Here is a 27,913-nt window from a genome sequence, read left to right on the forward strand (position 1 = left end):
TTGACATTTGTTTAATCCACCTAGTTAATGCCTCTGTTCTGTATAGCAAAACAGAAACCTATCACAATGTAGTCTCTTTGGTGAAGGGACATAAATGAGTATAAAGCTGTGCTTTGTAGAATTTGAAAACAAAGTATAATCATATTCCTTGGCATATATTTGAAGATACCACAAAAAGACACAAAACTGTTTTAAAAAATCAAAAGTGTGCAAAAAAACGAAAGTTGTCCGATTATGATGACCTATCTTTTTTAATACGGTGACAAATATAAAGTTTAAATATATTTGTTATTATTTACTAATATGTTTTATTAAGATATTTACTTTATGAATAAAATGTTTAGGAACTCACTTTCCACCTTCATTTATATTCTTTTAAACTTTGAGCAGCAGGGCTCAAAGGAAAAGATTGAAGCTTGTTAACTGTTTTCACACATCTCCTTCCTGTCCACTTCACGTACACACACTGCCACCCACACATACAGACACAAATGTCATTTAACCGCATGTGAATTTTGCCAGCCTACCCTATTCTGTTGGCTGCTGTAAAGGCACAGATTAATATTCTTACCTATCCTGTGATTTTTTTTAATATAACCTTTTTATTTTGGAATAATTTTAGATTTACAAAAAAGTTCCAAAAATAGAATTCCCGTATGCCATAACACCCAGTTTCCTCTAATGTTAACATCGTAAAGTCCCACAGTGCATTTGTCAAAGCTAAGAAGCCAACATCGGTACATTACTATTAACACCAGGCTTTATTCCTACTTCCAACAGTTTTCCACTAGTATCCTTTTTTCTGTTGTATGATATAATCCAGGATACCACATTATATTTAGTGTTTTGTGATTTTGTGTCAATTGATGTCTTATAAAGCTCCACATTTAAGAATTCAGTGTCTGTTTGTCCTTATATATAAGTATTTAATTTCGTTTGAGCATTGTTTTCAAGTGCCAAAATGCCATGTTTTTCACACTCCAAGCTCCTAAGCAGGCCTCTGAAGACAACTTGTCCTTTATTTATGACACTATATATTAAACTAACTGAAAATATTCAAAATAATGCTTACTTTGTGCAGAGTCCATGAACTCCAACCAGAACACATAAAAGTCAAATTTGAGCAATAAATTTTGATTGATTTTGAAATTCCATTTAAGGCGCTATTTTCTGAATAGATCCTCATGGAAAATATTTTAAAATATTGTTTTATAAAAAGTTGTTTCCTATGGGACCTAAAAGTTCTTTAGGTAGATTTTTTTGTAAAATATCTGAACAGTTTAAATACTATTTCAGATTGTCAGAATGACGAATGTTTGTTAATTACTTTATTACAATGATTTCGCATTCAAGTCTCAGTACTCTGAACATAATTTTTTTTTCATTTCAACTAAACAACTGGCATTTTCCTGTTTTGTTCTTTTCCTCATTGTGTACTTTGAACCACTTTCAAATTTAAAAAGGGCTTTTTATTTAGGGGCTATTAGTGAATGTGCATAAGCCATTATATTCAGTGAAATAAGCATTGTGTGATTGAAGATTAAATAAGGGAACGGATTATGGTTCCATTAAAGGCATCAAGATATTCCTGGAAAAGCTATGAAAATATGCTTTTCCATTAAGGAAGAACACTTATCAATGGTGCTGGTCTGGGTAGAGATTGCCTACTATAATATAAAGCAGACATTTCTTATAAGGCTCATGAGGAGGGCATTAGGCTTAAACATAGTGTAACTATCTGCCAGGTAGGAATTCAACATCTAAAGGTTAACTTTGTAACTGGCGTCAACTACAGATGATGCAGAGCTTGACACCAGTTCAAGAGTGCAGCCATGATTCTCATTAAAGGTCTGGACCTAGAGATCCACTTGGAAAAGTTTGGAATTAAGATGATTTAGCCTTGAGAAAAAATTGCTTAAGTATGGGTCACACCCTTGTGTTTTGAAGTCTTAGTTTGTTTGACCCAGATGACAAGTTTTATTTGTTTATTTGTTTTTAGTATTTGAGTTAATTGTTGAACTTTTAAATATTGGGAAATTACACTATAAAAATGTGAATTGCACTCATTTCTACATGTCAGTAATAAGCTAGAGATGAGGAGCAGGCCCGTTTTTCAAGGGGGCACGCCCTCTCCCGCTGAACACAGTCCCCACCACACATGATAGTTTCTTTACCCTGCAACCATCAGATACCATCACAGCTTACCATGTTTTCCTATGAGAAAAAGGCTCTGTTTCCACGGTGTTATTCAAAGTAGAAAAAAAGAACTGAGTTTGAGAAGACAGTGTTCTCCTTTCAGTGATGTTTCTAATTGGCCCCAAGGATATTAGACCTCATGACCCTGAGAAGGCAGAAAATTCATCTGAGAATAGTTTCCACTCCTCTGACTTTCAAAGTGGAATTAAGAACAGAGTCCAAACACAGTGATTTTTACCTTTAAATTTCTTTCACCTTATCTCTTGCAGTAATGGCTTAGTGTTTTGAAGCCCAGATTTTACAGCAAGACTGCATCAGTTCAAATCCCCTCTCTGCTACTTCTAGTTATGTGTCCTCAGTCAAGTTACTTAACTCCTTATGCCTCAGTCTCCTCGACTGTAAAAGGAAGATACAGGTAGGTCCTGCCTATTGAGTTGTGACGATTCCGTGAGTCGATGAATGGGAAACACTGAAAACAGGGCCTGATACATGTAATGTGCCACAAGAGTGTTAGCTAGTGTAGTTGGTTTTTGTTTTCTGATTGTGCTGATGTATAATTTATTTTATGTTGGTCATATAACCTCCTGATTTCTAAGTGACTGATAAAAAGAAACTCACCCTGGTGTGTGGGCTTCACCTACACCTTGTGCCTCTACGTGTTCCCACCAGCTCCATGGTATTTGCATATTAAAGGAGCTAAATAACTACAGAGAATAGAATACATTCAGAAATGGCAGGGACCTTAGAGATCGTCTAGTCTAGGAGTTGGCACAACTTTTTCTGTAAGCGGACAGATTGTAAATATTTTGGCTTTATTGCCATATGGTTTGTGACAACTACGCTATTGGGCTGTTGCAGCACAAAAACAGCCATAGATGATGCGGAATGAATGGGTGTGGCTATATTCCAATAACACTTCTTTTTTATAGACACCGAAATTTGAATTGTGGAGAATTTTTTAATATCATGCAATATTATACTTCCTTTGATTTTTTTCAACCATTTAAAAATGTGAAAACCATTCTTAGCTCACAGGCTATAAAAAACAGGTGGACAGCTGAACTTGGCTGACCCCTGGTCTAATCCAAAGCTTGCAAAACCCTGTATTTTCACCTAGAATTCCACTTGGAGATTTTTTTGTTGTTGTTGAAAAGTAAAGCTACCCTGGGATGCCTTGGTGGCTCAGTCGTTGAGCGTCTACCTTCAGCTCAGGTCATGATCCCGGGGTCCTCAGATCATGTCTGGCATCAGGCTTCTCCCTCTGCCTGTGTCTCCGCCTCTCTCTGTGTCTCTCATGAATAAATAAATAAAATCTTTAAATAAATAAATAAAGAAAGAAAGAAAGAAAGAAAGAAAGAAAGAAAGAAAAGAAAAGAAAAGAAAAACAAAAGTAAAGCTACTTGAGCCCCACTCGAAACCCACTAAATAAAAATCTCTAGGTGGTGAGCATTGGAACCTTTGCTGTAACCACATTTTGACAATACTCAAGACCTTCATATGAGTATGGAAACTTCATGGCTTTCTTCGGAGATCTAGGAATGATTTAGAAAAGTTGATATTACAAGTACTACATCACAAAAGTTAATGGGATCATTTGTGCCCTAAATTATTTAAATTTATTCTTTACATTCTTTTATCTTCATTATCAATGTTTTCTGTCAACAAAGATTATTATTCTCTTACTATGTTTGTAAGCACCTTGAAATTACTCTGAAATAACTGCACATTAGAGAAATCTCATGTTTTGTCAACATAAGAACATGTACATATTTTTTTGACACATTCTTTGTGGTGACAAAAAAAATCTGAAAACAAATGGTCTGGTGAATAAATTCTGGTGCACACTTGCCTAAATATTATGCCTGTACTGTCCTGGAGGAGAGAGGTCCATCACATACCAATAACAAACAAAAAAAGTGTAGAGTGATATGTACAATATGATTCAACTTTCATTAAAAAAGGAAATACATTGATGACATTGGCTACCTCAGGCAGATAAGACTTGAGGGGGATGTGTAGGATGAAAGACTATTTCACTTATTTAAACATATCTTTACTATTTCACTTTTTATAGGAATAGTTTTAAAATAGAAAATTTTTAAGGTGTAAATTAGAAACAAAATCTCTAATAACCTTCATAGTCTATTTGGGACAAGACTCCATTTCCCTGGTAAGACAAAGAGGTCTGCTTCTGAGACCAACTCTGACAGAATAGAGAAAATTTAGTTTATAATGTGAATCTGCCTGGAAAATCACACAATTAACATCTTTTTTTTTTTTTTTTCTAACTCAAGTCAGCAGTTCAAGAGAATCTTTGAAGTGGAATTCCACTATAAGTCTCATTTAAAGTCAGATAGAACCCTGACTTTGAATAAGCTTTACAAAACAAGTCAGAAAGAAGCAATCCATTCTGCTTCTCTGGTCTTTATTTTCAGTATAGAGAGTATAATTTTAATAGTGTAATGGCTTGCTCCATTACAGAAAGTTTCTTAGAAAAGTAATCCAACTAAATAGTTGCTAATTACATAGCTCCCATTAGACTTCACTTTACACCAGTGTTTTCTCAGCACCAGCTTTTGTAGGAATTGTGGAGAGCACCATTATCAAATGCTCATCTAAATGATTCTGATTCATTTGGGCCCAACTGTCATTTCTGTGTAATTATGTTTGAGCATTAGGTAACTGATGCTTTCTTAAGTAAAGAGAGAAAAATAGATGAATCTAATAGATCTGTGAAGTGGCTCAAAATTAAATATGCTCAAGTTCAAAGTGAAAATTTCAAGACTAAAAAGGGAAACTTCTTTCTCTAATTGCAATTTATCCATTTGTTCACACACCTGTTAAGTGTTTACTATGTCAGGACCTGTGCTAGTAAGTGTATTTTGTGCTATTACCCAAAGAAGGCAGTTCATCTTTTTCCTCCTTAGAAGAAGGAAGCTCCGAGAAGTTGCGGATAATGTGCGGTCACCCACTGGTTAAGTGCACAAGCAGAGTTATAATGCAGGTCTATGCGTGTGTTTAGCAAATGTAGCAGCCACTCTTCTAAGTATTCTATGAATATCCATATATCGCATCTTCATAATAACTCTAGGAGTGGGGACTTTTGTCCATGCCGTTTACAGATGAGTACATTTAGGCAGAGGCAGTTTACAAAATGACAGCACTGGAATTGGAACCCATGCAGTCGGACTCCAGAGGCCTTCTTTTGAACCATCACACTAGATGGCCTTTTCTGTCCTAAAGGCATTGTTGCTCACTGCACTGGTCTGCTTTGGAAGTCAGACCAACACCAAAGGATAGAACTAGATAGGGCTGGGTGCTGAAGTCAACAGCAAGGACTGTAGCATTTGGAATTCTGTTCTATTAAGTAACTGGGGGAAAAAGGGAGAATTCCTTGAGTCATGCTATGGACTGTGTCATTCATATGTTAAACCCTAACCCCCAATGGAGCTATATGTGGAGATAGGGCATATAAGGAGATAATGAAGGTTCAATAAGCTCATAAAGGTGGGGCCCTGACACAATTGGATTAGTGCCTTATAATAACAACCTAATCCCCTGCCTCACGCCCATCTTTCTCTTCCTGGGGACGCACAAAACGGAGGTTCTGTGAGCAGGATGACAGCTGTGTGCAAGCCAAGAGAAGAGACCTCAGGATGAAACAAGCCTCACTGGAATCTGGATCTTGGACTTCCAGTCACCATTAGCAGGAGAAATAAATTCCTATTGCTTAAGTCCCCTCCCTCCCCACCCCCCACCCAGTGTACAGTATTTGTGATGGCAGGCTGAACAGACTAAAAACATTACGGTTCTGACAAGTCCCAGGGTTAATCTAATTAGGCACAGTTGGATTCTGGGACTTAAATAATAATATTAGGCTCTCAATCCCTCCCTTCCTCTTCTGCTCTCCTTTTTACCTATTCTTATTTTTGTTTTGCTCTAAATTGACCATATTCTCAGTCAGAGTCCTCTCAGTGCCCCAGCCCCACAGACTGACTAGTGATTCTCAGTCACTAGCCCATGCTAGTCAATGCTAGTGCAGGACCCTAGTAGAACCCCCCGGGGAAGAATGCTTCTCTTCCCCCAACAGTTCTGACAAAAGGGAACAATTGAGCCTTACTGGACTAGCTTGGATCAGATTCCTGAACCAATCAGCATGGATTGGCCAGGCCCAAGTTACTGCTTTCCTCCTTGGAGCAGGCAGCCTGGGGCCAGCCTCCTTTGAGCTATTGGCTGGAAGTGGAGCAGGGTGTCTACCTGGAAGAAAATCAAGATAACTGCACCAGGAGAGAGAAGGGACCTAGGCCGGTCACACTAGTAGGTCCACTACAGTGTTATCAACCTTCTACTAGGCCACTAATGCTCAACGAGACTGTGTGCTGAAAGGATTTGGGAGCTTATAAAAAAAACTGCAGATGCCAGAGGCTTACCTTCAGACATTTTGATTTCACAGTTTTCCGAGAAGGCTTCCCAGGTTGCAGAGTCCAGGAGTTCTACTCGGAGGTACTTTTCTATTTGGTAGCTTAATGAAATATGGTCTTTTCGAGTGTAAGTTATTAGAAACCAATGAGAGTGTGATATTGTGATTAAATATATATTTGGTCTTCATCCCTGTTTCTAGCATAGAGCTTCTAAACCTTTGGAATTTCCCAAGTGATGAGTGATAATGGTGTCTTGGTATTGCTAACAAACCGCTTTCAGCCTCACCTGAGTTTATGTTAATGATGTAATTTATGGAAAGCAGTAAGCTTAAGGCGGTGGGCTGGTGACTAGTTGCCAGGGTAACCAGCCAAGAGGTTAGAAGATTAAAACTTTTGGTCCTACCCCCTGGCCTTCTGAGAGGAGAAAGGGACTGGAGTTTGGATCAGTCATCAATGGCCAGTGATTTAATCAATCATGCCTATGTAAAGAAGCCTCCATAAAAACCCAGGAGTAGGTTTGAAGGGCTTGGGCGTTGGTGAACACGTGGAAATTTGGAAGAGTGGCACCTGCATTGAGCATGGAAGCTCCACACCCTTCACCCATTCCATGCCCTATGCATCTCTTTCATCTAGCTGTTCCTGAATTAAGTATTTTTATAATAAACTGGTAATGTAATAAGTAAAATGTTCCTCTGAGTTCTGTGACTCAGCTTAAGCAAATTAATCCAGCCTAAGGAGGGGGTTGTTGGAACCTCTAATTTATAGCTAGTGGGTCAGAAGCACAGGTGACAACCTAGGCTTGCAGCTGGCATCTAACTGGGGCAGGTCAACATGTGAGAGCCTTTACCTGTGGGATTTGATACTATTTCAGATGGATAGGGTCAGAATTGAGTTTTAAGACACCGTGCTGGTGTTGGAGAATGGCTTGTTGGTTGGTGGTTTGGACCCCACATACACATATTGGAATTGTTGACCAGAACTTTTAGAGACTCCTAATTCAACCATTTCTTAAAGTCTGTGTAAAATATGCCTACTAAAACGCAGCTGTGTACCAAAAATGGAATTCCTTTCCCTGAGAACTAGTAAGTAAAAGAAATAAAATTGTGCTTTGAGAAAAATTATAAGATATGCAATCAATGGATTAGTGTATAAATATGCAAAGCAAACTACAGGAATCAGATTGGAGCTTAATGCCAGCAGGACGACATGACATGCATTCTTACTATTTTATTTTTTTGACTTCTCATGTATATGTGGTGCTGATAATGTTAACTTCCAACAGGAAAAAAAAAAAACTAGTGTATTTTTGATCCATATGCAGCTCTCTCCTTCAAGGATTGATCATTGCTAAATTTGCTAATTTTAGGACTGCCGCTGATATATTTATTTCTGGGGTTTATTTTGGTTTTGGGTTTTTGTTTTTGTTTTGCCTGTGTGAGAAATAAACACGGAAACAACCTAAATGATAGCACAGAGTAAAACAGAAAAGAAAAAAAATATAGAGCATGGAAAGGCTGTGAAAGCACATTCTTCAGAACTGATGAATTTCCTAGATGAAGAAGCAGCATGGACATTCAAAGAAAAAGGAACAAAGTGAATCTCATTTCTGATAGCAGTTGCTCAGTCTGCAGGAGAGCCTAAACTTCTATGAATATGCATATTAACAAAAGTGAGAAATCTAGCTCTGAAACTGTTGGAGGAAGAAATGGAAACTATCATTTAGGTAGCAGTTGGAAAATATGATATTCTCTTCACTGTATGCAACAGAAAATAATTCTGGCCTTCTACACTTAAGCAGAAATGGAGTTTGTTGAAAGAAAAAGTTTAGCTCATAAAAGCACCAGAAAACTAGGCTTAGAGTGTATGCAGAAACAAGGTTAGACCAGAACCCAAATCATGCTACAAGCCAATATGATGAGACACCATGAGAATCTGGACCTTGCAGTTGCTTGCTCAGCCCTAGGCACTGGGTGTCCTTGCCATATGCATTCTGTGGTTGGTTTCACACATACTCAGTGTAAATAGTGATTTCCCAATCAGCAACATCTTCATATAAGGAAATCTAACTGTAACCAAATTGTTTGTATTTAACTTCTCAGAAGAATGTGCAATTTATCGATACCGAATAAAAATGAAGATGCTTGTATCACCCTAATTCCAGTAATTCGGTGAAACTCAGTGTGCACAAGGATCTGCATATCCAAGGATATATACTGAAAAATAATTGTCCTCTTCAAATCTTTATCAGTGGCTTATGTGGAGATTTGAAAGAACACTTACAAAATGTCAAATAGCCAGAGCTGGGACAGAGAAAAAAACAATTTCTAAAAAAATCTATCTGAATGAGAAGGATTCTAAATATTTGTGAAAGCCTGAAACACTATGGTAAAACTGACAAAATGAAGTATAACAAAGGTACTTTTTTTCTTCTTCACTTTTTAATAACCAACTTTATACATACAGGATGAGGAAGACCTGACTTGTGGAGGAATTTCCTGTGAAAATAACTTGATGGGTTGGAATTGACCACAGACCTACTATGCATGTCATGTGGCTGCCAAATTAGCTCGGCTCTCATGTTACATCTGGGCCTCATGTTCAGTTCGGGAGGAGAGACATCAACAAACCAGAAAACCTGCAGGGGAGGGTGATCAAAATGATCAGTATGCTATGTTATATGAAAAATAGTTGGAGGAAATGGTAACATTTAGATTGAAAACAGAGAATAAAGGAAAACATAACTATTTTCTAGTATTATGTAGAAGAGAAGAAATCCCACAGAATTTCAGCTAAACGTGATCTATATTCCTCTAGCAAATAAAACACGAACACATGGATAGAAATCATATGAATATGCATTTTGTTCCGGAATAAGAATGAAATTTCTAACATCTGTAGGTTTCCAATAGGCAGTTTAATGAGCTACTGAGTTCCTTCTTCCGGGAAGTAATCAAGCAGAAACTTGATGGCTTATTATTCTATTGGGTGGAAGATTTTAAATATTTTAAATTTTCTTAATATTTTTAAGCATTCAAAATTTCTATTTCAGTTAAGAAAATAGGTCTGCAAAGCAAAAAGAATACTAATCACTTGAGGACCATATTATATTCAAAATTCTTTACCTAACTGATTTTAGTCAGAGGCCATGGATGTAATTACAAAATAATCTTATTTTTGTCTCTCTCCATCCTTTTAATCCTGCTCAGTGGGGCTATTCCTTTCCCTCTTTGGATGACGTCCTGGGCCAGCCTATGACTTCACAAGTTATATTTAGGTAACAGTCCTATAGTCACTTCAAATCACAAACATGATCTGATTTACAATTTAAAACATCCATTATTGTGTTACGATCAAAAGTTAGAACTTGATTTGAAGTGAAAACACTCCTGTCTTCATGTCCTCATGGGCCTCAGACTGCTTTTTGGTTGGCTGCTCGCAGGACAAGAAGGCTGAGCCAAGGCAAGAGAGGGAGCAGAGAAAAATTTTCCCCAAAAGGCATGTTTGTTAAGATGATTGCATGTCCTCAGGAGGCTGTTGGGGTAGGAGTTGATGTCAACTTGTTTTCATACAAGAATCTTTTGATTTCTGGGGGACTCCTCCTGGAACCCTCTAAGTACAACTCTGTTGTCATGGGCTGGGCCTCAGCTTTGGCTGGACTCCACTGTCCTCTCTCAGTTGCTGTCTCAGCTGGAATAGTCATAGGTGTGCCTACCACCTCCTCTCCTTGGTGTAGACCATGTTTCTGAGGGAAATCCCTTTAAAAAAAAACCATAAAAACATCACATTCATAGTGATGGGTTGGATTGGCATCACATTCATAGTGTCCACATTTCACTGTGAGCTCAACGACACCTTTCACTTGGTATAGAACAAGGCAGGTGCAGTTACTTCCCAGGGGCCTCTGTTTGCTCTGTTGTCATCAGATGTTTTCACTTCCTCAGGCATGAGGTAGCTCACAGTCCATGGGGCCCGGAAACACCTATGATGTTCTCTTAGTGGTTCTGCTGAAACCTCTCTCACCTGACCTAGCACTGGGACGCAGCGTCACATACCACTCCCCACCTGGCAGGTGAGAGTGCAGCTCTCACCTAAAAAAAAAAAAAAAAAAGTCTCCCGACAAATCTGTCCTAAATCTCAGCTTGTCTGGTTCTTTTGCATCTATATGCACTCTGAATGAAGTGGGTAAAGGACTCCTAATCTATATGGACTTGAGTGTTTCCTTTGTAATTTTGCATTTTGAGCATCTGTTATACCTGACATCTATCATGGTGCCTTGGCCAAAAATTCCAATTAAACATCCCAATTATATTAATTAATCCCTTCAACAGGCCTATTTGACAGGGGTCAATATCCACATTCTATAGATAGGAAAAACTGAGCACAGAGAGAGGAAATAGTTTGTCCAAACCGTAATCAAATGGCTTGTAGGATGTGAGACAGGATATGAGTCTAGAATCTGTTATTCACATGCGCACCATATTACGTTTAGATTAGCTGATTTCACTGTATAGACGAATCAACCTATGTGTGTAGTTTTCCTTGTGGATGCAGGGGGAGCAGAGTTGTTACTGCTGAAGAGCTGGAACCAAACATAAATTTCCAATCATTATATTTTAGTTAATGGCTACTCAAAAGCTCTGCTTGGGGGTGCCTGGCTGGCTCAGTAGGTGGAACATGTGACTCCTGATCTCAGAGTTGTGAGTTTGAGCCCCTTGTTTGGGTGTAGCGATTACTTAAAATCTAAAAAAAAAAATGAGTTCTTTGTAGACCAACACAGCCTGATGCATGTGCGTGTTAGCTCATTTATCTGTTTATATGACAAGTAAAGGGTAACAATAAACATTTGTTGAGCACTTACTAGGAGCCTAAGTGTTTTACCTAAATTCTTTTTAAATTTTTTTTCCCTTCAAAACACCACAAAGTTAGCATCTTTTCCATCGTACAGATAAAGAAAGAAACCCATGAAAAACATGGGAGAAAACACTGAAGACAAAAGACCAGACTTTTTGTTCCTGTTCTTCCCCTGATTCGAGCTTGCTGGTCTAGCTCTGTAACTCCTTACGGCCACATTTCTCCTCATCTATCACCTGTGAAGAGTAACATCTGTCCTGTTTGCTGTGCAGGCTCCTCGTGGGATCAGATGAGACTGAGTGGGGAAGAACTTTTCAGACTCATGAAGTAGTGTCCTGAGTCCGGGAATCATTTCTGTCTGTGTTATTCCCGGTCAGGGAAGGCAGCTGCACTAAAGAGCCTGCAAGTGCATCCTTAACCAAACGCCCCATGACAAGGACCACAGAGAAGTTGTTGGACAGAGAGGAGCTAGTTTGCATCGCAGAAGAGAGACTGCATCCTGAAAATCATTTGAAAAGGAAAAGAAACAGAAAAAAAAAAAATCTCAAAATTGTACTGCTGAGACAGGGCCAAGCTGGGAAACCTTTGGGATACATTTGTTGCTCTTGAGAACTATTAGAAGGCTTGAAAATGAGAGCCAGGTGGAGGAAAAGAGAGAAAAGCCACGAACGATGAGCAGAGAGAAAGAAGAGGCACAAAATCACAAATTCAGGGAAAGCAAACACAGCGATACAGAAAAGTATTTTTAAATCCATTCAAAAACTGACCAGAGATTCTAAGATAGGACTGAATGTTTGCAAAACACAACAGCTGCTGCATTCCACAGTCTACAAGAGAAAGAGTGGAAACTTTCTTTTCTCTTTTCCAACAAGACATAACAAAGGCAGAGCTGATGTAATTAATGAAAAAAAGATGGCTATTTGAAACAGTGAAGGCACTGAACAACAGAATGGAATGGAAATGAGGTTCACATTTAGGGACAATTCATTATTTACCCGCTGTACTTTTTTTTTATGCACACTGCATTCTGCTAATATTCCTCTCTCCAGGGATAATACCAGACCAGGTTGGTGAGCTGTGCAAGCATGAGTAGTTAGAGGCTGTGATGGAAGGAGTGGGTGCATGGAGTTGGTCCTTGAATATCAATTAGCATAGTCCATCCAGCCTGAAGACTCTTACAATTGAATATTTCAACTTAATGGATCTGTTTTCAAATTCCCTTTAATGGCCCTTCTGTGACCATAATATCTACTTTTCCAGACATCCTAAGTAGAAACCATTATGGACAATGTACGTAGAATCCCCCAAGGATGGCATATGGAGGAGAGAATGCGGATTGCCAAATTTAGCAGCTCTGGAGAGAGTGTTTTTGAATTGAACTTGAGTCTACAGGGATTACCGTTCATTTATGACTGGCAAAACATATCTTCCCAATTCTGAAAGATAAATCCCACTGATATACATGTGGATTTCACAAGTGTTTCTCAAAAACCGAAAGACGAAAGAAGGAAAGAAAGAAAGAAAGAAAGAAAGAAAGAAAGAAAGAAAGAAAGAAAGAAAGAAAGAAAGTCCTTTTTACGAAATGCAGAAGTTCCGTAACTTTTAGAATTATGATGTCACATGTTCTTTTGGCAGTGTTTTTACTGCTAAATAGGGGATCTTGTGAGTACTGTACCACCTGAGGAAATGTGGTTCAGAAGTTTCATCCCTGAGACATAGGGTTTGATGATTTTTTTGAAAAATGTAAACTGGTGGACTGGCAGGGCAATAACTACACTCTTTGGTATTTTAAAGAAACATTTGATATTTTTAAGTAACATTTCAAATGTAGTGGAAGGAGGAAACCAGAGCATTGTCATTTTTTTCTCTTTTGCCGGGTAAGATTAGTTTTTATTTTATTTTTCTTAATTTTAGTTGTATTATTGGCAGCACAAACACAGACAGCTTAAAGCACAGATCTTCAATGCACTTAGCTTCATGAAAACTCATCCTGGTTTATTTTAGTGTTCTAATTTCATTGTGGACCAGTGAAAATATTGTGGCAAACCCGAGCTGGTCTGCAAACCCGCAATTGAAAACCACTAGCCTGATTCACTTCATTAGCGTGAGCTGGTTCTCTACCCTAAGTCGTCATTAAAATCTTGTTCAAAAATGTATAACATCTAACTAGAAAGGAAACTCTTGGAATTTAGGACAAATGATTAAATCTTCTAGTGAATGTTTACATTTGTTGGAGAATGATATTTTATTCTGTCTATACTATAAAATTCCTTAGAATAGAATTTTTTAATCCCCATTTCCAAGGACCTGATATAACTAGGATTTTACCTATCTTTGAACAGTTTCAATCAAAACTATTACCATATCTTGAGACGTTTGAAAACTTCTAATTTGCATGCAGAGAACATTCTTCATTCTAGAAAGGAACACTCTTCTCTCTCTCCCTTTTTTCTTTTCATCCTGAATAAGAAATCTTTTTGATACTCATTCTTTTTCACAGGTTAAATCAAACCATGAACTCCAAGAAACTTTGAAGATCGTTTTTGGGTTTTGTTTTGTTTTTTTTTTTGACATTGTCTTGTGTTGATATCTAGTAATGAATAGTCTGCAAAAGGAGAATTAAGAATGCTTATTATTCAGCGATTTTTGGTGCTTTGATTCCAGCTTTGACGTTCACAAGATATGTCCCCTCTGTGAATTAATGTTCCCTCCCAACTATGATCAGAGAAAATTTGAAGAACATGTTGAAAGTCACTGGAAGGTGTGCCCAATGTGCAGCGAGCAGTTCCCTCCTGACTATGACCAACAGGGCTTTGAAAGGCATGTGCAAACCCATTTTGACCAGAATGTTTTAAATTTTGACTAGTTACTTTTTCTTATGAGTTAATAATACAATTTAGCAATTTAAAAAAAAATCACCTCAAATAGACCACTATGGAGACCACAAGGTATCACTTATGTGCACCCTCTACCACACTTTTCTGACCAAGTGCTACTTTTGAGTTTTGTGTTACTAGGGTCAGAGTCAGTTTTCAGCTTATCAATAAAATATAATTGTAACCCTTGTTAATCTTACCAGCTTAATAACAACAAAAAAATCTTACCAGCTTAAGAAAAGTTTTTCTGTGTTTGTATCTTTATTTATTCCCCAGTTTGCAAAACTATATCAGTAAAGGAAGTGGATTACTTTAATGTTGCCACACTGAAAATATATGTATGTAGAGTGTGTCATTTAGCATATTTACAAGTTTCTGTTGACCTTGTTGATTGAGCATGACTACTAAATATTATGTAATAAAAGTAATTTATCATTTAAAAAAATAGTTTTATATGAGATTTGGCCAAATATGAAAAGTAACTTAATTTTATTAATGCTGGTAGAGTCGCTTTCCACTGAAAGTGACGACAAGACTAAGGATCAAGTCCTACCTTGTACTAAATTTTGAAAACCTACATGTGGGATATCTATATTCAAGCACATTTTTTTTCTTTTCCCTATTTCCTTGGAAATTCTTATTAGCAGTCTGACACTTACAGAAGAAAGAACTGGTTAAGTTCTCCCTCTAGCAAGACCAGCAGGCAATTTTCTTGAGCATTAAGTTCTTAAAGGGCATGGAAAGAATGTCTTTTTTTTTTCTTCCTCCTTACCCTATCACTCTAAATGCCAATGCATACTTAAATTCCATCCACCTAAACTGAGCCTAAAATCCCAAACCAAGTAATCCACACACTAAAAATAAATTTTTTCATGGTAGATTAATCCAAATCCTGGAAAGTAGGGCTGGGCGAGGTGTTGATGAAGAGATTCACTTTTTTATTGATACCTTTTTGGGAGTGTTTGAATTTTTTTTACCTGATTGTGTTCCTTTTGTACTAAGTAAAATATATATTATCAAGTATAATTATATAAGTAAAAATATATCAAGCATCATTTTTTAAATCTGAAATATGTATTTTGCTAACCCTTTCCAATAACTACTTTTATTCTCAGAAGATAAATAAAACACAGATGGGGAGGTAGTAAAAACCCAACATGCATTTCTTAAACTAAATATATTATTGAACATAGAACTGGAAACTGTATTAAAACCAGCAAAGATCTGTTTATTTTTCTTAAACATTTGCTTTTCAGTTCATGCTAGCAATTTTTCCTTATGCATCACACGAAGATGTGGCTACTCTACTGAAATTTGTTGGTGATTTTACCTACATTATCAGAGAACCAGTAGAGGTCGCCATCTACCACGTTCTAGCATGTTAGGGGCAAGGAAAAAAAAATCTTGAGTATTTGGTTAGTAAAAATGCACAAAGGGGTCAGAAGTTTTCAATATGAAGCTTTCCTCTTGGAAGCTTTGCATAATTGAACCAATATTCAAGGAAGAGAGAAAAGTATAAATAAAAATAATGGATACAAGATGTTGGTGTTACAGGACTTCAAAAAAACAGAATTTCTTAGAAATTACATAAAAATTTTTCTAGTTGACTTGGTTAATACAAATCCTTCTTCATGTCAGACTATTGGAACAAAAACCTCAAAAAAGTTATCAAATCCCAACATAGTAAAATCCGTATATTTGTAAAATGGCTTTGTGGTCTCTTTCTACCACTATGTTGGAAACCCTTGAAAAGCTCAAAGGTTTGTTTTTGCCCTGACTTATCCTGTGACTTTCTTTCTGTATATTAGACTTTTTTAATGTCTTTGTTTTCTCAACTACACAATAAAAGTTAACCTGTCATACAGTTAGTGTCACTGGTGGCTCTCACAAAGAACACTGAAACTTTGATATGTAAATACTGCTGCTGGGTTTCCCAGAGATAGCTTAAAGTTTATTTTCTTTAAGGCATGATTTAATTGAAATAATAAAAGATCTGCCTTTCAGAAGAGAAAATAAACTGAAACTTGGTAATTCCAGAATGGATAAGTGGGTAGACATATAAGGATATGCAACTTGAAGCAGGGAAAGCTTTTCCTATAAACAGGACTTTCTTAATGATAAATGATTTTGCCTCAGAAGTTAGTAAACTTTCTACCACCGGAAATATTCAAGTGGATGAGATACTCACTTGGTGACTGTGTGTTAGTGATTTAAATTCTCAGGTGTGGGTGAGAAGCTATACGAAGCTTCTAAGACCAATTCTATTTTTTAAATTTTAAATTGATTAACAGTGTTAAATTAATGTCAGGATAATACTAACTAATGGGACAAATACGTCTGAAAATTTTAGTGGCTTAAACAACCATTATTTCAAACTCATGTACTGGTCCCATGCTGTTATTGATGGTTGGCAGTGACTTCCTCTATATGGAGACTCAGGGACTTAGTTTCCATCCATCTTGTAGCTCCACCATCTCCTAGGGCCTTGAAGTACTTTGCCTCCTGGAAAAAGGAAAAACAGGGGATACATACCTACTTCTTAACTACCTAATCCTAGAAATGACACAATTGCTTCTGCTTATAATCCTCTGAAGAAAGTAAGTCCTATGTTCTCATGTGGATGTAGGGAGAAAAGGAAGCAAGACTTTGATGCACAGCTGTCTTTTCCACCACCCATCCCCCTGACTACTAAAAACATTCGTGAATACCCCTCTTCTTGTGAATGCGCCTCTTCCTACACATGAGACAAACTCCTTACCTCTTCAAGGAAGTCAGCTCAGAGTTGTAATCAGAAACCTCATCCAACTCAAAATCCAGAAAATCTGGAGGGTGCATAATCCTCTCCATCATGTATGGACGTGACTCCTTATAGTCCAGTGACCATGTTTATTTCCTGATGTCGATTACATCATTGGCCCAAATCCTGTCTACTTCTTGGATCCACATCCTTTTGCCATGTAACTTTGCAGTGTTCACACACAGTAGATGAAATATTGTGCCCACCCTTTGACTCTGAGCTCTGCTACATGAGTCGCTTGGAGCAATAGAATGATAGTAGACAAGATGTACGCAGAAGCTTGTCCTCTATCAAGAGAACATACTCAAGGCTAGTCTACACAAAAGTGAAAGGCACGTGGAACAGAGCCAGTGGCCCCAGTCAAGCATCCTAGGTTAGTTGACAGCTACCCAGTGAGCTAAGCCAAGGCAGCGACACCTGGTTAACCCCAGTTGATCCTAGACACATGAGTAATAAATGCTTAATGCTATATGACACTTGGGTTTTTATAATTGTTTATTATGGTAATAGGTAGCTGATACATTTCCTAAACTAGACTGTCACTCTTAGTGCACAAACTTGTTTTGTTTTCTGTAGTTTGCATAATAGCTAATAGTATGCCTTCCTAGGTTGGATTTTAATTTTCACTGTGCTCAGTTTCACATATAGCAAGACTTAGCTGAGAAATGCTTTAAATAATGTGAAACATAAGCCTAAATCGCTTTTTATATAGTGAAACACTCTTCTCAAATCACTTTCAGATCTTTCTTTGATTTCTGTAGGAACCCTCATGGAAGGTAAAACAGATATTAATTCTATACCATTGACTACCAACTCTCAGTGACTGAGTGACCTGCTCCTATTACAACTAGTTAGTGACAGGGCCAGACCAAACACACTGGAATCCATATCTCCTGGCTACCAAAATCTGTTCCCATCACTGAATAGGTCTTCATTAGAGAATTAAGGACACAACTCTTTTTCCGTTGCTAATCTATGATAAATATGGTCACAGCATTCTTATCTCGGTGCATATTTTTGAGTGTGAGCTTTCTTCCTTTAGAAATCTCTGATCCCAATTTATGACTATTTTTTCTTTTTTAAAAAAGATTTTATTTATTTATTCATGAGAGACATAGAGGGAGAGAGAGGCAGAGACAGAAGCAGGTTGCATGCAGGGAGCCGGATGTGGGACTCGATCTCCGGTCTCTAGGATCATGCCCTGGGCTGAAGTCAGCGCTAAACCGCTGAGCCACGGGGGCTGCCCATGACTATTTTTTCTAATGGAATGCTTGCACCGATATTTTCTTCTTAGGTGAGCTGCAGAACGAACTGTTCAGTCAAGAAGAATTGAATGCAAAGGGATTTTGGTGTAGAGCAGAATTTCTCAACCTCAGCACTATTGACATTGTGGGCTAGGTAATTCTTTCCTGGAGGAAGGAGGAGGCACCCTCTTCATTGCAGAATATTTAGCAGTGTCCCCGACCTGGACCTACTCTATGCCAGTAGAATTCCCCAAGTCATGATAACCCAAGTGCCTGCAGATATTGTCAAATACCCGTCCCCTCATAGAGAAATACGGGCCTACAGGTTAAATGAAACCTGGATTTTGCGAGTGTCAGGTTCCTTGAATATGAGAGCTGAGATCTAAGGATGAGATTACACAAACTTTTATTTTATAAGTGAGGAAACTGCATCCAAGTTATACAGGGTCATGGAGCTGGTTAATACCATTTCTCTTGACACATAATTAAAGCATTTTATATACCATATATCTACTCCCGTTTACCCTGCAAATGAAGGGATTTGGGGTAGTCTGTCTATCTTCTGATGCCTGTTCTTGGTTCAAGTAGTGATGTATTAGCCCATCTGTGGGTTTCTATAGGTGCCTGATACTACCCATGTAAGGCCTTAAACCACTTCTCTTCTCTGCCTCTGTAGCTCTTCCACAAGCTTGACTCTGATTGCCGTTCTTCCCCAGGCTGGGTCCTGGTGACAGTCTTGTTTTAAATCGCTTTCCAATCTATGCATTTAGGATCAGCTCTCCAGCTGTTCCCAAGACTCTGATTTTTTTTGACTGAGCCAAGATATAATCTTCTGTTTGTCCTCTTTTTCTATTTTAGGCCTTCCTTGAAAACATCCTTCTCACGCCAAATTCTAAACCTTTGGATAACAAATGTTTCAAGGCAAGATCACCTCAACCCAAGATCTCCTTTTCTTTTCTTTTTTTTTTTCTTTTTTTCTTTTTTTTAAATTTATTTTTTATTGGTGTTCAATTTGCCAACATACAGAATAACACATAGTGCTCATCCCATCAAGTGCCCTCCTCAGCGCCCGTCACCCAGTCACCCCCACCCCCCACCCACCTCCCTCTCTACCACCCCTTGTTTGTTTCCCAGAGTTAGGAGTCTCTCATGTTCTGTCTCCCTTTCTGATATTTCCCACTCATTTTTTCTCCTTTCCCCTTTATTCCCTTTCACTATTTTTTATATTCCCTAAATGAATGAGACCATATAATGTTTGCCCTTCTCTGATTGACTTATTTCACTCAGCAAAATACCCTCCAGGTCCATCCACATTGAAGCAAATGGTGGGTATTTGTCATTTCTAATGGCTGAGTAATATTCCATTGTATACGTAGACCACATCTTTTTGTCCAAGATCTCCTTTTCTACAAAAAAATCTGTGTATCTCCTTTTAATTGTCATTACTTTCCCAAATCCCCATTCAGATATTCTTGAGTCATATTTATACCTTAATAGGTATAAACTATCGGTTTGCTCTTAAAAGTTCTGTCATCTCTTTGGAACATCTCTGTATTTTTGTTTCAATATACCAGTATTTTGCCCCCATTCCCAACTTGGAGCAGCCTGTCATTTTCATCACTGCTTTGGGGCACAGGGTATATTTTGCAATCCTGTCCTTTCTTTGAAACATGTAAGTGAACAAAACAAAATAGCTTTGTATGAAATGTGGATTAACAAATTCAGCCCTTTGGGAAGACTGTTCTATGAAATGAGTGGAAAATAATTATTTGATAAGGGTATGAAACTACAAGGGAAAGTTCATAATTAAAAAGCTTGCTATCATAGCATTCAAAGGGAAAGATGTCCTCTAGTTGCCTTCAGGAAATTGACTCCTTTCCTTGTAGCCTATCAAGAATATAATCTGGTTTCAAAGGATCATGTATTAACCTGTTATCAAAAGTTGCCATCATGTGGAGTAAAGAGAAAAAGTAGCATCCCATAGAGTGTCCATTCAGGTAACAGGCACTTGGAAGCTGGGTATTTTTATCCCTTCCTTCAGAGTGGTTACTCATTCCCTTTTAAAATTGTCTGACTCATTTAAGGAAGAGATGGAGGTTCGGAAAGACATAGAAAAGAAAGAGACTCAAAATCTCTGAGATTTTAGTCAGGGCAAATAACAACAGAAAAGATGTACATGCAAGGGTGCCGTTTGATTCGGTCATAGATAGAGGGGCTAAACAACTTCTGCTCTGGAAGGGACCTAAAAAGAGCAGAGTCCAAGATAAAGAAGAGTGGTGCAGAAGTGCGTGGGTGCTTGCATGGTTCTGAGTGCCCCGTCGGCGTGCCGGCTACATTAATAAATCTCACCTGGAAAATGTGAAGGGTTCATTCTCAGCTCTGATTTCAAGTTATATACTTCTTTGTTTTCTTGAGGTTTTCTTTAATTTCAGGAAAAGTAATTTTCCAAGCTTAAGGAGATACTTTTGGCTTGTTGTCTGGGTTGGAAAGGAATAATTTTTATAGTTAGCATAAAAGCAAATCATTTAAAATGAAAGCCACTTGTTTAAAAAGTCGCTCACAGCTCTATGTTTTTAAGATACCTACTAATGAGTACTTTTATTCCAGGTGGACATTGTGTCTGGATCTTGGTGGCCACAAAGTAAAGAGGAAAGTTAATGATTATCAAGTAAATTCAGGCTGCGGTTATGTGTTTGTATAGGAAAGTTGGTTTTCTAAAATGCAGTTGCTAAAAAAAATAAAATAAAATGAAATAAAATAAAATAAAATAAAATGCAGTTGCTCTGTTCGCTTGTGCTCCTCTTACTGCCTCTTAAAACAGGATGATTAAATCGTATGATTCAGTTCTCATTCCTTATTTATTTGTGGAGACTCCTGATTTTTTCAGGAGTCTCTGATTCCGACCTCTCAGTAGATGTTATCTAGCAGAAAGCAAACCACTTACACTTTGCCATGATAATGTTGTATAAAAAACAAACACAACACTTCAGAGGAACATACACCAATAAACATTTATTTTGACTTGGGAGCATATGGGTTCGCTGGAGTATTGCAGAGCTCAGCCGGGCTCTGTTAAGCTGAGCCGGGCTTGTGAGGGCTTCCGCGGCCTGCAGAGGAGCAGCCAGCCAGTGGCTGGCTCTTCCAGGACAGCCTCCGCAGGGACGATTCTTTTCTCGCTCTTGTGGCAGGGACCCAAGACAGCAAGCAGAAGTGGACAAGGCCACCTGAAACCTAGACTCAGAACTGGAGTTCTGTGGCTTAGGCCACTAAATAGGGCTAAATATGGCCAGTCGTAGGGCTAGCCCAGAGTCTGGCAAACCTCAGGACTTCATGGAGACACTAGAGAATCCCATCTCAAGCAGCGTAGACAGAGAGGGATGGAAATGGGCACATTTTTGTAATAAATCCACCACATGGGACAATAGTCTTGGCGAAAATGGGAATTGGCGGGGGTGGGGAGGTGGGGGGGTGCAGGTGGGGATGTCTTACAGCCGCATTTTCCACAGCAACATCCCACTTTTATGTAGATGTATATTTATTAGGAGCCATGTGATGCAATCTCTTTTTCGTACTATTTCTGCTGACAGTTTTATATCTAAGGCACTGTGGAAAAATCAGATAAACCAGTTCAAGTTTTTGGTATATTTTAATGATTCAGGACTTCATTTATCTAAGTAAATTTTTCTGCTGCCACTAACCTAATATTGTCAAATCTTCCCTTCTGTGTACAGAAATTCTGTGTACAGAAAAGTGAGGTTTTTTTTCTCAAACTTTCCATGGAGATTTTGACTAATGTGTTTCTTCTACTTACTCATGTGTATGCATTTCCCCTATCACTAATTCCCCTCGGTCTGGAAATCTCTCTCTCTCTTCTCTTAAACTTACATTCCTCCTTCTTACAATAGCAGTACTTTGATTTTTCTGTGGGGAATTATCCTTCTTCCTGTCCGTGAAGACTGGTTATGACTATCGAGAGTTAGGGACACATCTCAAACTTGTAAATTGGCTCCTCTGCCAGGGGAATTTTAATATTTGGTTTCTTGGCCTCTCCTTTAATTCTATGAATTACTTCATATGCTTCCAAGAAACTTATTTGCAAGTTCCTTATAATCAGAGGATACTAAAATATGTATCCCTTAAATTTTAATTTTCCTTGCCTGAAAAAATAGAGTATTGCTGTCACTTTAAGTTCTTATCTAAGGAATATAACTTAGATATTTCTACTTAAAAAAAAGAAAGATATTGAATATTTGGTTGGGTGAGCAGCCGTAGAGATGTTGGAGTAGGGACCATGGTATTAAGTGAAATACTATGAATACCATAGTATTTATTTATATTTGTTGACAGTAAAAAGAAGCTAGAGACAGGAAGGTTTGTGACTTAAAAATATATAAATATAAATATATAATATAAAATATATAATATAAATACAAATATAAAAATATATATATTTTTTATTCATTTATTCATGAGAGAGCCAGAGACACAGGCAGAGGGAGAAGCAGGCTCCATACAGGGAGCCCGATGCGGGACTCGATCCCAGGACCCCGGGATCACGGCCTGGGCCAAAGGCAGATGCTCAACCACTGAGCCACCCAAGTGCCCAAAGGGTATGTGGTTTTTGAAGCTAATTCAGAGTTCTAATTATAGACCCCGATAGGCACTAGATTTTAGTCTTGGGTAACGCATTTTCATTCTTAGCTATTAAAATGTGATTTATAACGCATCATCATACCAATCCTAGTGAGAACTGGAGATAATATATAAAGTGCTTGCCACATTATATTATAGATGGTTTATACTGATTTATAAATATTAGTGTGATGCATTTAAATAGTGTAAAATTAACTTTACCCAAAGAAAGCCTGACCTTTGCCAGTGCTCCTGGTGTGTAACCTCTAAACCCCTGGAGTTTCCCAACTGACAGGAGCCTCTTTGCTATTCATGGTGGCTCCCTCAGACCATAGATGATATTTTATGGTAATGAGGTGACTTATGGTGGGCCCCTAGATAGTTCACAGTAGCAAGATGGCTCAGGATGGAGGCTTTACCAAGTGATAAAAAAATGAGGTTTTTTAGTGCATGCACTATATATGCTGTCATTGTTATTATATTTTGGCAAATGTAAAAAAGCGTCTTAAGGACCTTCATGTATTCACATGTAATCTCCTAAGACCCTACCCTTTTTTAAATTAACATCTTATATTCTTAAATCCTTTAATTCTGCCAAAGGGATTTTCAGAAATATAACATTTAAACTTGGGAAAAGATATCTTTGCTGGTATTAGGCTGCTGAGCAGGATAAAATCTTTCCAAAACTTACCTATAATAGTAATAATGCAAACCATTTAAAGAGTCCTTGAATATGCCAGACGCTATGCTTAGTACTTTTATAGGTACATATTCTAATCTTTATAACCAAAGTGGAAGATATTATCATTCTTTTTAAGATGACAATGATTATTTTTTATTGAACTATAACTAACATACAACATTCTGTTAGTTTTAAGTGTACATCATAGTGATTCGCTATTTTTATACATCACAAAATGATCTCCACAACAAGTCTAGTTACCATGTGTCATCATACAAAGTTGTCGTATTATTGACAATATTCCCTATGCTGTATATTACATCATATACGACTTACTAGTTTTATAACTGGAAGTTGATACTTCTTAATTCTCTTCACCTGTTTTGCCTTTTCTCCAACCAGTCCCATGTCCGGTAACCCACAGCTGGTTTCCTATATCTATGAGTCTCTTCTGTTTTGTTTTTTCGTTGGTTTTGTTTTTTAGAATCCACATATAAATAAAATCGTATGGTATTTCTCTTTCTTCGTCTAATTTCTTTCACTTAGTACAATACCATCTAGGTCCATTCACATTGTTGCAAATGGCAAGATTTCATTCTTTTTTATGGTTGAGTACTATCCCATTGTAGATATCTACACCTCTTCTTTATCCATTCACCTATCAATGGACTCTAGTTGCTTCTATGTTTTGGCTGTAGTAAAGAATGCTGCAATGAGCAGGGGAGGGGGTTAGTAAGAATAGACTCGGTGTTTCTGTTTTCTTCAGCTAAATACTCAGAATTGCTGGATTATATAACAATCTTTTGAGGAAATGCCATTCTGTTTTCTATAGTGGCTGCACCAATTTATATTCCCATCAACAATGTATGAGGGTTCCCTTTTCTCCACATCCTTCCCAGTACTTGTTATTTTAAAATGACAGTTATTGACTCCCAGGAAAATAACCCAGTTAATCACATAAACCTAAGTCTAGTAGACTTACTACAGTCAGAGAGAACACCACTTTGACATAGTCCTAGTACTATCTTAACAGGGTGGAGGAGGGGTTAGGGAAAGAAATTGACACAGTTTGGAGTCTGAGAGCAAGTGGTTTATCACGCTCTCTCCTGGCTGGAAACTTATTGAGGATTGAACAGTTCATGACATCATATTTAAAAACTGAAAGACACAGCAAGGTGAAAATTTCAAAGGAACCTTGATCATAAAGTTCAGATGAGTTGTTTGTCCAGATAAGCAACCTACTATTCTGATAGAAGAATCGTCCACCAGAATAAGCAAACTCTTTGCTCAGAAAAACTAGTTTGCAAGAATTTCCAAAAGCAATAAGTAAAATTATGTGTTCATTTGCATTCTTATCTTCCAGAACAAAAGTTTTTAACCTGGAATAAATGGTTAAATCATGTTGATGTGGTTGATCTCAGTGCTCAAAAATGAGGAAATTTAGCAATTCTCCAAGGATGACAGCTAAGACTCGGTGACTTCAAAGCCTTAGCTTAGTCAATAGCTCCAGTTTTTCTCTCCAAATATCTTCATATGTCCCTGAAAAATAGGACTACGTGTCATCCATAACTTTACTACCAAAACTAAGAAATACGAAAAAATGATGAAAGAAGATAATTAGGTGTTACAAACAAACTTTATTTAACACTTCATGAAGTGGATAGCCTCCTGGAGAACAGCAAGTGAGAGAAAGTGGCAAGCTTTTACAGGGGAAAAAGTAAGAAACAAGGAGAGAAAAGTAGAAAATAAATAAAGGTCAAGGATATAAGCGTAGAGCAGAATTGGCTTGGCATTTGCTGACTGGATATATTGTGTTTCTGGTTAAATGGAGCATTTCCAGAGATATGAAAGTTATCTAAATACTGTTTTGTTGATGTGGCATCCCAGGGAAGAGTGGCTCCATCTTGGGCCTAGAAAATTATTTCGACAGAACTAAGGTTGCCTATATCAATATGACTTTCCTGTTTTTTTGTTTTGTTTTGTTTTTTTGTTTTTTTCCCGAAAGAGAAGGCTATAGACCAATAAATTACTTCATTGCTTTAATAGGAGAGGAAAATTAATTTTTCCTTCACCTTCTGAGTTCTTGGCTGAGAACTCTTTGCAGGAGACAGATTAACAGGAACAAAACAAAACCGAACAATTACCTACGTACATTATGGGAGCACCACAAAAATATGAGATTCAAAAGGCAGCCAGATTAACTGAGGTTAACATACCATCCTGAGCTAAGGAAAGGGCGAGGATTCTGGGGCTTCAAAGGGGGAAGTCAATTCACCCACAGGAGGTTTAGAACATCTGTTTGGCAAACAAAGTTGTCCTGCCACGTGAAGAAGTTTCTCAGTAAAAAGGTTGTCTCTGGTAATAACTCTCTCCCTGGAATAGTTTCCTTCCCCCAGAATAAATTTCCTTTGTAAATGTAGATTTTCTTTACAAAAGTGTAACTTCTACTCTGTTTTTCAGAGCTTCTGCTGTGTCTTCCATTTTTAAAAAATAATCGGCCCCAAGTAATTCTTAAGCCAAACAGGCATACCTTGGACCGGCACATTCTGCTACTCTTCAACTTACTTCCAGAAAATTCATTTGGAAAAATAAACTATTCAACTATCCCTTTCTCGGGACAATAGATTGCTTATCTGGGTAAGCTGCTTGCAGATGACATAATTGTTTACTCATCAAGAATCCCTTCAAGATCATCACCTCTCTGTGACCGCCAATGTTGAACTCCTTTAGATCATGAACTTTTCCCAACACCAAACAGATCCTTGCCTTGAAAGACTAGGAGTAAACCACTGGGGCCCAGATCTCAAAACCCTACAAATATGTACCTCTGATATCCTGCAGGGACTCTATTTAGACTCTAACAAGGTTACTCTCTAACAGTAGGGATACAGTATAATAATAATAATAATAACAGTAAGTCATGACCCCACTGTGCCTGGTGACCGGGTTATTCCGATGGTCATCTAGTCTGTGAGAGACTGGACTAAATGGGCACCCGAAGGGAAATGCTAGAGAAAGTAACACGCTACTAATAACCTCGTGCATAACTATATCTCTTGCTTGTACTCTTGTCACAAATAATCTCCCTATTGATCTCTGGGCTGGGATCCTTATGAGAGTGACCACCTGCCCCTATGACAAAAGAACATTTTGAAACTTTCTAGAGTCTTAGGGCAAGTAAAATAAGAATAATAAAGATGTGTTGTAAAGACTCCGTGAGAAACGCACGTAGAGTTTTTCATACTGTGCCTGGCGCATAATAAGTAGTCCGTGTTGGCATGCATTAGCATGACTCCGTAGCATTTGATTTAACTTTTCCTTGTCATCATTCACAACTCCATATTCAAACTCATCAGTGACATGCAGGATGGGATTTTGAACACTAAACAGAATCTATAGGCTTTAACTTGAAGCTTAACACAAAGAATCATATAGCTTTCCTCTGAGAAAATAATATATGAGTGACATTTATCAAATATTTATAGAATATTTATTAAAGTGCATTTTCACAGTTAATGTTAGAGTGTATGTATTAAAAATACTAGATATACATATTGTTTGAATGCCTGTATCATATCAAAATGAAATTTTAAGTGTGATTGATTTTTATGAAGAAGAAGAAGAAAAGAAGAAGAAGAAGAAGAAGAAGAAGAAGAAGAAGAAGAAGAAGAAGAAGAAGGAGGAGGAGGAGGAGGAGGAGGAGGAGGAGGAGGAGGAGGAGGAAGCTCTTATATGTGTTAACACTGTTCTTACAACTGCTGGCTGTAATCCACCAGGAGTCAAGGTTCCTGCTCGTTTACCAGTGCAGAATCCAGACTCTCTTAGATAATATCTGTCCCCTTTGACTTAGGGCAAACAGTCTTCCCAGACATGTCACCTGCCTTAGGACTGATTTCATTCTATTGCTTGGAAGGACTGATAACATCTTGCAATTATGTTTGCTTGTTAGTACAGCCTCTTACAAAGAACTAAAGTGTGCCACTGAGTGTCATTTAGACTCAGTCAAGCTGGATTTATATAAAGTAGAATGTGTTGGAGAGAAGAATGGATTGATATTTTTAGATCTTTTTAAATTTAAAAAGCTTTATGCCACCATTAGCACATTCATTAAAGTAGCATTCAATTATGAGATGGGTTTTTATGCATATATAATGTATCAAATTAAGCAGAAGAAAATAATGTTAAGCCTTCTTATTTTAACTGCCTTTCCATTT

The 27,913-nt window shown here is 37.7% G+C and overlaps 1 protein-coding gene across 2 annotated transcripts in view; it reads left to right on the plus strand.

Annotated features, from left to right (window-relative positions):
* The window catches only part of METTL25 (methyltransferase like 25), a 158,634-nt gene extending 131,308 nt beyond the window's left edge, over window positions 1-27,326 (plus strand). Inside the window, exons 14-15 of one of the 2 annotated variants that reach the window (XR_011994895.1) lie at window positions 2,466-2,611; window positions 26,160-27,326. The gene's annotated coding sequence lies outside the window, so the exon portion shown is untranslated. Of the gene's footprint in view, window positions 1-2,465; window positions 3,670-26,159 lie in introns of those variants that run through there. The other variant, XR_011994893.1, reaches the window with a different exon arrangement.
* The last annotated feature ends 587 nt before the right edge of the window (window positions 27,327-27,913 follow it).

Source organism: Vulpes vulpes, chromosome 10, assembly GCF_048418805.1.
Source record: "Vulpes vulpes isolate BD-2025 chromosome 10, VulVul3, whole genome shotgun sequence".
In the NCBI taxonomy this organism is placed as follows: domain Eukaryota; kingdom Metazoa; phylum Chordata; class Mammalia; order Carnivora; family Canidae; genus Vulpes; species Vulpes vulpes.